A 10,475-nucleotide genomic window follows, 5' to 3' on the forward strand; every position below is an offset into this window, starting at 1 on the left:
GGCTATCATCAGGAAAGCTAGGTGAGAAGGAAAGAGGACTCTAAACATTCTGCACAACAGTAAGAAGAAACAGTAACCATATTGCTCAGGGTTCTTCAGAGAAACAGAACCATTAGGACTCCTAGACATATCAGAGGGGATTTAAGATGGGAATTTTCTCATGTGGTTATGGAGGCCAAGTCCCACAGTATACCTTCTGAGAGCTGGGGAACCAGGAGAGCCAGAGGTGTGATTCAGTCCAAGTCTGAAGGCCTGAGAAGCCGGAGAGCCAACGGTGTCACTCTCAGTCTGAGGCAAAAGGCCTGAGGAAATGGGGGGCCATTGGGCATAAGTCCCAGAGCCTGAAGGCCTTCAAACCTGGAGCTCTCATGTGCGAGGGAAGGAGAAGATGGGTGTCTCAGCTGCAGAAGCGAAAGTTAATCTGCTTCTTTGTTCTATGCAGGGTCTCAGCCCATTAGGTGGTGCCCACCCACATGGCTGAGGGTGGGTTTTTACTAAGTCCATTGATTCAGATGCTAATCTCTTCCAGAAACTTCCTCACAGACACACTCAGAAATGGTGTTTTACCAACTATCTGTGTATCCCTTAACCCAGCCAAGATGACACATAAAACTGTCACACTCACTGAGCAGAAATACATTTTTAAAAAATTCTTGCCTCAGGTCATCTAAGTGAAGAGTCCAAGATAGTTTCTTTGACTTTTCTTTTTAAAAGGAAAAATTACTCTTACAATAAAACTCACCTCTTCAACATGTCTACTTCTGTGATTTTTAGTGTATTCATAAAGTTGTGCAATAATTACCACTAATTTCAGAACATTTTCATTATTCTCAAAATAAACACACCCACTAGTAGCCCCTGCACATTCCCTTTTTCTCTCAGCCGCTGGCAACCAGGGGTCTTCTTTCTGTTTCTATGGATTTGCCTATTCTGGACATTCCTATAAATAGAATCATACAATATGTGGTCTCCTGTTTCTGGTTTCATTCACTTAGCATAATGTTTTCAAAGTTCATTTGTGTTGTAGCATGAATCAGTACCTCATTCATTTTTTATGGCTGAACTATATTTATATGACATCATATGGATGTGTTACGCTTTATATTACATTATATGGATGTGCCATGTTTTGTTTTTCCATTCATCAGTTGATAAACATTTTGCCTTGCTTGGTTATTTCCACTTTCGGATGATATTTAAAAGGCTGCTGCTTGAAGACTCATGTACAAGTGTTTGTATGGACATATATTTTCAATTCTCTTGGGTATACACCTAGGAAAGAAGTTGTTAGACAATATGATAACTCTATATTTAACCACAAGAGCAACTGCCAGACTGTTTTCCAAAATGGTGCACTATTTACATTGCCACATCTTCACCAACATTTTTATTGCCTGTCTTTTTTATTATAGCCATCCTAGTGGGTGTGAGGTAGTATTTCATCACTGTTTTGATTTACATTTTTATACCATTGATTTATACATCTATTCTGTGCCAGTTCCAGTGTCTTGACTACTATGGCTTTGTAGTTAGTTTTGAAAATGGGAAATGTGAGTCCTTCAATTTTGTTCTTCTTTTTCAAGATTATTTTGGCAATTCATGGTTCTTCCCATTTCCATGTGAATTCTCAGAGCAGCTTGTTAATTTTTGCAAAAAAAAAAAAATCCAGCTGAAATTTTGATATAGATTCAGTTGAATCTGTAAATAAATTTGGGGAGTATTGCATTTTAACAATATTAACTCTTCCAACCCATGTATGCAGATGCATTTTCACTTATTAAGATATTTCTTAATGTATTTTAATGATGTCTAGTGGTTTTCAAGATAAAAATTGGACTTCTTTTGTTAAATTAATCCTTAAGTATTTCATTATTTTGGATGCCAGTATAAATGAAATTGTTTTAATGTCATTTTCAGATTGCTCATCATTAGTATATAGAAATACAATCAATTTTTGTATACTTATCTTTTATGCTGCAATCTTGCCAAATTTTTTTAATAGCTCTAATGGTTTTTTTGTGGGTTCGTGGGATTTTCTAAATGCAAAATAAAGTCATCTAAAACTAGAGGTAGTTTTACTTCTTTTACCACCTGGATGCATTATTTTTCTTTTTCCTGCCTAATTACCCTGGCTAGAACTTCCAGTAATGCTGAAAAGAAGTAGTACAAGTAGACATTCTTGGTTGTCCTGATCTTAGGGCAGCACTTTCAGTCTTTTCACTAATAAGCATTATGTTAGCTGTGTGTTTTTCACTGATGACCCTTATCAAGTTGAAGAAGTTCCCTGCAATTCTAGCTGAATATTTTTCTCATGAAGGATGTTGGATTTTGTTAAATGTGTTTTTCTTATCTATTGGGTTGATTGTGTGGGTATCGTTCTTTATTCTGACAATATGATGTGTTATACTGATTAAGTGACTCAACTTTACTTATCTTCCTGGGTAAATCTCAATTGGTCATGTTGTATTATTATTTTTATACAATGTTGTTCAGTTTGTTAGGGTTTTTTTTTCTTTTTGCTGTTTTTTGAGGATTTTTGTGTTTATGTTCATTAGGGATATTGGCCTGCAGTTTTCTTTTCTGGTGCTGTATTTGTCTCCTTTTGCTATCAGGATAAATAAGATGGAAAAAGTTTCCTCCTTTTCTATTTTTAAGAAGAGTTTGTGAAGAATTGATGTTAATTCCTCTTTACAGAAGTTTATTTAAATCATAAAAAATATAAATAGACTTATAACAAGTAGAGATTGAACTGATCATTTAAAACGTCCTACAAAAAAAGCCAAAGACTAGATAGCTTCACTGGTGAACTCTATCAAATGTTTAGTTTGTATCTTTCTAGGTATTTCTCTGTTTTTATGTAGGGTATCTAATTCGTGGGCATACAATTGTTTATAGTATTCCCTTAGGCTATCCTTTTGGTTTCTGTAAGGTCGGTAGTGATATTCCATCTTTCATTTACAATTTTTATAATTTGAGTCTTCTCTCTTTTTTGCTTGGTCTATATTTAGAAAACCCCATCATCTCAGCCCAAAATCTCCTTAAGCTGATAAGCAACTTCAGCAAAGTCTCAGGATACAAAATCAATGTGCAAAAATCACAAGCATTCTTATACACCAATAACAGATAAACAGAGAGCCAAATCACGAGTGAATTCCCATTCACAACTGCTTCAAAGAGAATAAAATACCCAGGAATCCAACTTACAAGGAATGTGAAGGACCTCTTCAAGGAGAACTACAAACCACTGCTCAAGGCAATAAGAGAGGACACAAACAAATGGAAGAACATTCCATGCTCATGGATAGGAAGAATCAATATAAAAATGGCCATACCTTGCCATACTGCCCAAGGTAATTTATAGATGCCATCCCCATCAAGCTACCAATGACTTTCTTCACAGAATTGGAAAAAACTACTTTAAAGTTCATATGGAACTAAAAAACAGCCCACATTGCCAAGACAATCCTAAGGCAAAAGAACAAAACTGGAGGCATCATGCTACCTGACTTCAAAGTATACTACAAAGCTACAGTAACCAAAACGGCATGGTACTGGTACCAAAACAGAAATATAGACCAATGGAGCAGAACAGAGCCCTTGGAAATAATACCACACATCTACAGCCATCTGATCTTTGACAAACCTGACAAAAACAAGAAATGGGGAAAGGATTCCCTATTTAATAAATGGTGCTGGGAAAACTGGCTAGCCATATGTAGAAAGCTGAAACTGGATCGCTTCCTTACACCTTATACAAAAATTAATTCAAGATGGATTAAAGGCTTAAATGTTAGACTTAAAACCATAAGAACCCTAGAAGAAAACCTAGGCAATACCATTCAGGACATAGGCATGGGCAAGGACTCCATGACTAAAACACCAAAAGCAATGGCAACAAATGCCAAAATTGGCAAATGGGATCTAATTAAACTAAAGAGCTTCTGCACAGCAAAAGAAATTACCATCAGAGTGAACAGGCAACCTACAGAATAGGAGAAAATTTTTACAATCTACCCATCTGACAAAGGGCTAATATCCAGAATCTACAAAGAACTTAAACAAATTTACAAGAAAAAATCAAATGACCCCATCAAAAAGTGGACAAAGGATATGAACAGACACTTCCCAAAAGAAGACATTTATATAGCCAACAGACACATGAAAAAATGCTCATCATCACCGGCCATCAGAGAAATGCAAATCAAAACCACAATGAGATACCATCTCACGCCAGTTAGAATGGCGATCATTAAAAAGTCAGGAAACAACAGGTGCTGGAGAGGATGTGGAGAAATAGGAACACTTTTACACTGTTGGTGGGACTGTAAACTACTTCAACCATTGTGGAAGACAGTGTGGTGATTCCTCAAGGATCTAGAACTAGAAATGCCATTTGACCCAGCCATCCCATTACTGGGTATATACCCAAAGGATTATAAATCATGCTGCTATAAAGACACATGCACATGTATGTTTATTGTGGCACTATTCACAATAGCAAAGACTTGGAACCAACCCACATGTCCATCAATGATAGACTGGATTAAGAAAATGTGGCATATATACTCCATGGAATACTATGCAGCCATTAAAAAGGATGAGTTCATGTCCTTTGTAGGGACATAGATGAAGCTGGAGACCATCATTCTGAGCAAACTCTGGCAAGGACGGAAAACCAAACACTGCATGTTCTCACTCATAGGTGGGAATTGAACAATGAGAACACTTGGACACAGGGTGGGGAACATCACACACTGGGGCCTGTCATGGGGTGGGGGGAGAGGGGAGGGATAGCATTAGGAGATATACCTAATGTAAATGATGAGTTAACAGGTACAGGACACCAACATGGCACATGTGTACGTATGTAACAAACCTGCACGTTGTGCACATGTACCCTAGAACTTAAAGTATAATAATTTAAAAAAAAAGAATGTTGAATATTAGCCCCCACTCTCTTCTGGCTTGTAGGGTTTCTGCCCAGACATCTGCTGTTAGTCTGATGGACTTCCCTTTGTGGGTAACCCGACCTTGCTCTCTGGCTGCCCTTAACATTTTTTCCTTCATTTCAGCCTTCAAGAATCTGACAATTATGTGTCTTGGGGTTGCTCCTCTCGAGGAGTATCTTTGTGGTGTTCTCTGTATTTCCTGAATTAGAATGTTGGCCTGTCTTGCTAGGCCCTAACTGTTTTATTTTCTCCTATGTCGTTTGCAGCCAGGGACACAGGAACACCGCATCGTGCAGCTGCTCCCTCCTGCTATTTTCCCCACAAAGCCCATTCCCCTTTGGTTCCAGTTTTGCGGTTGCCTCTCCTCAGCCTCTGCACCTCCAGGTTCTTGCCTGTGCTCTTTGCTGGATTTCAGCAAGCCAAGGCAGGAAGTACTTCCAGACGGTGGATCTCTGCAATCCTGCTGGTCTTCAGCTGCTCCTGCAGTTTTTAACTTTATTTGACTGTCTCTTCCTCATTCATCTTGGTTGTTTTTCAAGGGTGAAGGCTTTCAAGCTGGAGTCTGTAGAGCTGAGGATGTGGAGCATGTGGGAATGAAGGGTTCTGGGAAAGGCCATAGGGTGAAGCTCCAAGCCCCAGCCACTCTGATCAGATCCACTCAGCTTTTATCTGTTTTATTTAAATCCTCCATGTAAGACTTCCTTTTAACAAAGTTTGCCCTGATACAAAAAACAAAAACAAAAACAAAACAGTTGAAAATTACTTCCCTCAGGAAAAACTCAATTGTTGCCACAGATAAGAATAATAGAATACAGAGCCCGATAAAATGAACACAGAATCCACCATTAAACAATCCCTATTTCATATGACCAATTTAAAAACTGCTGGGGTTGCCCATGGTAGCTCATGCCTGTAATCTGAGCACTTTGGGAGGCTGAGGTTGGGGGCAAGGGATCACTTGAGGCAAGGTGTTTGAGAACAGCCTGGGCAACATAGCAAGGCCCTGTCTTTATAAAAAATTAGATTAAATTTAAAAAATTTGTTGGGTTCTCTAGAACTTTACACACAAAAGTTATCTGTTTATTTTTCAGAGGAGGAAACTAAAGCCCAGGAAAGAAGGTATCCAAGGTAAAATAAGGGTGTAGCTGGAGCTAGGAGATAAATCAACCATGCGTTGGCAGGGGTAGATCTTTGCCAGTATCTTGGGCACCTAGCACCTTTCTCAGTCATGGTGGTCCTTGGCGCAGGAATGCATTATCCTCCCTCCTGCAGGCCTGAAGCCCTTCCACCTTAGCTCACCATGAGCATGCTCTGCTTTCTCTTACTCCCCACTTCCCAGGTGCTCTGTGTTTGGCTTCCTGTGGGTTTAGAAGATGGCAGCAAATCCTCTTGCAAGTACTTGATTTAGTCAGCAATGCCTCCCTACCCTCCCTATTTCAGAGTATCTTAGTTTAAATCTTTAAGATCAAGTGTTTCTTTGGCTCAGCCTCACCTACAGATCAGCCATTCTGCAACTCTCCTAGTCAATGATTAATCTCAGGTTCAGTAAGTTGTAGCCATGTGGGTTGGGTTACCTAGTACAATCATGACCACCCAGGCCTGCCCCTTCACTGGATTGTGAAAAATATTCAAAGCCTGGCAAGTAAGCCAAAATGGAGATGCCAAAGCACATCTATCAGAGAAGTCATTCTTTGGCGTGGTCTTAGAGATCAATAAATGTAAGGTCCAGAGTTATATAAATCTATTGAGGAATAACTGGTACAGTTGGACTGTCTGTTGATCCTACTGCATTAGCAGGGTTCTCAAAAGAAGCAGAATCAATAAGACTCTTCTCCTTACGATAAGATGTAAATAAATGAATAATTATAAGGCATTGGCTTATGCAGTTATGGAGACCAACAAATCCAAAGGCAAGTCTGCTGGAGGGTTCCCTCTTACTCAGGGAAGCTAGTCTTTTTGTTCTGTTCAGGCTTTCTACTGATTGGATGAGGACCACCCACATCATGGAGGGTGATCTGCTTACTCAGAGCTCACCAATTTAAAGGTTAATGTCATCCAAAACACCCTCCAGGTTGATGCGTCCAATTAACCATCACACCTACTTTCTGAGATCACATCCACAGCAGCTCAGGTACTGCAGAATGAAAGGGATTCTACGGTCTTCCTCAGTGACTCATTTGAATCCACTTCTTATTCAGCCCAAATCATGCTTGCTTTTCCTTACCTAAATGTTATGAACTGTCACATTTATAGTACTGTCATGGAGATAAAAGCCACTGACTGCCATTAAAAACAAAAATGAAATTTAAGGTACTGCGTTAACTCAGAAAAAAATCTTTATAGAATCTCCTTGATGAAAAGCCCTCTAGGGTTTCTGCCAATTAAATAATGAGTATCATATTTTGCCCTGTGGATAAGTGATTGTTTCAGAATGATTCAGTACATTGCGCAGGGTTGGAAATTCCTTGATTACTCACTAACTTTGACATAAAGAAGTTCAATAATAAACAGACTTCCAACCAATCTGACCACATGGTAAGATTCCTCACTGAGAAATGCCTCATCCTGCTCTCTCTCCTCTTCCCTTTGGAAAACCAGAACAACCTGTTCATCATCAGTGATATCTCAGCTATAAAAATGAAATAATACCACAAGACCTAATCCATAGAAATGTGGTAGAAACAAACTGATTCATGATCAATAAATCTCTTAAAGTATTTGGTTCTATTATACAAGTCTAAGTGTTACTATTATCCTTGTGAAGATTTTATGAGCTACATAGTTGGGGGCTTCATTGCCTAGAGGAAGGAAAACAAATTGTCACTGAGAATGCAACTTTGTATATACAGCAGCCAGAAAGGCAAGAGTTCTACTACCGTTAGGAGGTAAATGCCATGTACTGTAAGCCTGGAGAGAATGTACTCATTCTTAATATCATAAGCAGAGACAACTATTTACCATATATACTTTTTAGTGATATTTGGTCACATTGGCCCTTCCGTCCCTGCAGGTAGCCTGAGGATTATTTTCTTTTTTGACATGTAAATAATCTATTTGTCCCTGTTCTTTAAAAGAACACAGCTTTCATAAAAAATGATGAGTTCATGTCCTTTGTAGGGACATGGATGAAACTGGAAACCATCATTCTCAGCAAACTATCGCAAGGACAAAAAACCAAACACCGCATGTTCTCACTCATAGGTGGGAATTGAACAATGAGAACACATGGACACAGGAAGGGGAACATCACACACCGGGGACTGTTGTGGGGTGGGGGGCGGGGGGAGGGATAACATTAGGAGATATACCTAATGCTAAATGATGAGTTAATGGGTGCAGCACACCAACATGGCACATGTATACATATGTAACAAACCTGCACGTTGTGCACATGTACCCTAAAACTTAAAGTATAATAACAATAAAATTAAAAAAAAAAGAACACAGCTTTCAAGATACCACTTTTGTCTAGAAGTCCTGAAATCTGTTTTATCTGTCCCATAATGCTGGAGGACATCAGTATATTTTAAATTATACCAAGGAGAATACAGTGTGGAATTCATTTTTGATACTATGTCTTATCCAATGGTTAATACACTACTGATATAGTGCCACTACTACCACATTGTGTTAAGCAGTGTAGAGGGGATTTTTTTTTTTTACAAATAAAATCTGCTAAAAGTTATTCTGTTTGTACAGGGCAGCAATGTGTCTTCCACTTAAGCAGAAACACGTGATGAAAGTCCATAGTTCACAATGTCTGAAGCATCGCAGAGCAAGAGGGACATAAACGGGGGATATCTATGGACACCATCATTTTCTACCTTTGCTTTTGACAGTCCTTTAAGTTAGACCCTAACTTTAGTGTTTCCTAATATTGCCTCAAGAATTGTTTTTATATCATCATGTTTATATATAATGTATGATGAGAAAGTATCTTAGGAAATAAATTGCATGCAGGTTGAAAAAAAAACCTACTTTGAAGAAGTTAGAATCACATTGAGTCTAGTGGATCTCTCATTCTCTATTCCTTTAGGTTATTCCATTCTGCAATATTAGCTGAGCTATGTTTTGGAAGTTTGGACATGTTGTCTTATCTGCATTGACAGGTTACCAGGTATATTGATAATAGGCATTCTTTCCCCCCAATTCCAATTATTCTATAGTTATTAAATATAAAGGAATCAGCATTTGGTTCAGTTCAGCAATAGTAGTTGAATTTATATAATGTGAACTTACGCGAGATGTCCACTAAAGTAAATAAAGGTTGGCCCTCATCCTCAGGGAATTTCCAGGTTGATGTCAGAGAAAGATCTATTATTAATATTCAGCACATGAACTCGTGATAGATATAAGCACTGGAACCCGAGTGCAGAGGAATGACCTAAACCAGCATAGGTTAAAATTATAAAGAACCTAAACAACCATTTGATTCTGAGATTTTGTGTTTTACGTATCAATTGAATCCGTCACAACCAAATCTTTTTAAAAAGGGGGTTGGGGAGAGGAAAAAAAGTTAAAAAAATTTTAAAACTGGAAAACTTTTGCCTCCAGACTCACCTTCTTCTAATCCTTTCTCCATTTTCTCTCTGAGATATAAATCTGATATTTATTTCCCTGATTTAAGCCCTTCCAGGTCTCCCAGAGCCTTGCTGAGAAGGTCTAACTTCCCCCTACTGCCATCCTCCCATTCCCTGGTCCCACCAACTTTCCAGCCTCATGTCCTGTTTTCTCCTCTATTGTCCCAATGCTCTAGCTATCATCAGACTCTACACATTTGCTAATCCCCTCCTCCTGGTATGTTCCTCCACTCTTGGTGCTATCCTAACCATCTTTCAAGACCCAGTTGAGGATTTTCCCCTTGGTGAAGCCTTTCTTTACCTCTCATGTGGAGTCAATTCCAACCTTCTTTGTGCTATCACTGTGGTTTATTTGTACCTTCTTATGGTAGCAATGCATGCAGTAGCTTGCAGTCATTTGCTTATCTAACCATCTCCATACCTAGCCTCTGAGCACCTTGACAACAAAGAAAATATCTTATTTATTTTTATCTGCCTGGCATATAGAAAAGAGTAAAAATAAAACTTATGATGAATAAACAAATGAATTACTCTTCTTTGCCTTGTTATAGCAGTTAATTGGGTATCTTGCAATTATTTATTTACGTAATCCACTTTGACACCAGTGGGCCGAGGGAGGTCCTGAGACACCGCTGGGACCTCAACTCCAGCTGGTGTCCAGGCTCTTGACACCATCATGAGGATGAATTCAAGGTCAGAAAATATGAAAATATGGACACTTATTGCAAAGGGAAAAGTACACTCAAGAAAAGGGAGTGTGGGTATAGTCAAGAGAGCCATGTAATGGGGACTGGGGTTTCTATCTTCATGGGTTTCTTTAACTAAGGGTGGAATAGTCATGGAGATTCCTGGGAAAAGGTGGAGATTTCTCAGAACTGTGGTGTCACTCATTTTTATACAAAATATGGATTTCCCCAGAACTGTCGCGGTATTGGTGGGTGTGTGA

At 38.8% G+C, this 10,475-nt stretch overlaps 1 long non-coding RNA gene across 1 annotated transcript in view; it reads right to left on the bottom strand.

The window, feature by feature from the left end:
* The window catches only part of LOC134759089 (uncharacterized), a 31,015-nt gene that overhangs the window by 16,785 nt on the left and 3,755 nt on the right, over positions 1-10,475 (bottom strand). The gene's annotated exons all lie outside the window — the stretch shown is intronic.

The sequence above is a fragment of the Gorilla gorilla genome, chromosome 7 (genome assembly GCF_029281585.2).
Source record: "Gorilla gorilla gorilla isolate KB3781 chromosome 7, NHGRI_mGorGor1-v2.1_pri, whole genome shotgun sequence".
NCBI lineage: Eukaryota > Metazoa > Chordata > Mammalia > Primates > Hominidae > Gorilla > Gorilla gorilla.